The sequence below is a fragment of the Mus pahari genome, chromosome 4 (genome assembly GCF_900095145.1).
Source record: "Mus pahari chromosome 4, PAHARI_EIJ_v1.1, whole genome shotgun sequence".
NCBI lineage: Eukaryota > Metazoa > Chordata > Mammalia > Rodentia > Muridae > Mus > Mus pahari.
In genome coordinates, this window is record NC_034593.1 from 98,746,862 (window position 1) to 98,748,281 (window position 1,420).

At 41.2% G+C, this 1,420-nt stretch overlaps 1 protein-coding gene across 1 annotated transcript in view; it reads left to right on the top strand.

Moving 5' to 3' along the window:
• Nucleotides 1–1,420, top strand: part of LOC110319858 (calcium-binding mitochondrial carrier protein SCaMC-1) — a 39,223-nt gene that overhangs the window by 20,402 nt on the left and 17,401 nt on the right. The window lies entirely within an intron of this gene.

A 1,420-nucleotide genomic window follows, 5' to 3' on the forward strand; every position in this document is an offset into this window, starting at 1 on the left:
GAACTCAGAAATCTGCCTGCCTCTGCCTCCCAAGTGCTGGGATTAAAGGCGTGCGCCACCACCACCCGGTCAGCTGTTACTTTTTAACAGTTGATTTAATCAACTTGTTTTCTTCCTTGTTTTAAATCAAGTACTAGCACGTGTTAACTCTCTAAGGTAACAAGCTTCACTATGACATTTTCTGGAATGTTCTACCATCACATTCACCCACCTCTCGATCAAACTCTCATCTCGCTTCTCTCCTGAGGGCCTCCTTCACTCACAAAGTTCCCCCTTCTAGTTACATCTTTAAAACCGATCTTGATTCTGCATCAGAGAAAATATGTAATATTTGTTTTTCTTATCATGATTATCTCCAGTTTCAACCATTTCCCTGCAAATGACATAATTTCTTTCTTCTTTATAGAGGTCAGTTCTCTGATGTGTCTGTGTGTGTGTGTGTGTGAGAGAGTGTGTTTGTGTCTCTGTGTGTCTATTTTCTCCTTCATCTGTTGATAAACATCTAGGCTGCTTCCATGTCTTGGCTATTGTGAGCGATGCAGCCATGAACACAGATGAGAAGTGCCTGTGCAGTGTGCTTAGGGTCCTCAGATACTTTCCCAGAAGTGCAATGGTAGGATGCCATGCCAGCTCTAACGTTAGTTTTCTGAGGACTCTCCATGGGGACTTCCAAAGTGGCTGCACAACTACATTCTCATCAACAGGGTAAAGCCTCCTTTCCCTCCTGCGCTCACTGCGTTTTGAATGGGGTCAATGCTAGGTCAAAATGATTTTAATTTACATTTCTCTGATGGCTGAGGATTGTTGAACATTTTCCATGTATTTTCTGCCCCTTTATGAATCTTCTCTTGAGAAGACTCTGACTCATTTGGCCATTAGATTGTTTGTGGGTGTTCTGGTGTTTAATTACATTTTTTTCTCTCATTTATTTATTTTGTTGAAGAGGCTGTCTTTTGAGAAGAATCAGGTGTCTGTGGCCAGGTACTTTGCTCTAATCTCTTGATCTAAGTGTCTGTTTTGTCTTGGTACTGTGCTACTGTTGTTTGCTGTTGCTTTGTAGCATAATTTAGCATCAGGTTAGGGTCGCACCTCCAGCCTTATTCTTTTTAGCTCAGAATTGGTTTAGCTCTCTAGGGTCTTCTGTGCTTTTCTATGAATTTTAAGACTCTTTCTTTACGCTCTGTGAGGAACGCCATTAGGATTTTACTAAGGATTACACTGAATCTGTAGCTTGCTTCCAGTCCCATGGCCATTTGAACGACGGCCATCCTGTCAGTCCACGAGCACGGACGCCCTTTCCATCCTTTAGTGTCTTCCCTTTCTCTTCAGTATTTAATACATGAAGTGTTTGTTGAGAAGATTTCTCACTTTCTTGGCTAGGTTTGTTTCTAATATTTCTATCCTTTTTTTTTTTTTTTTT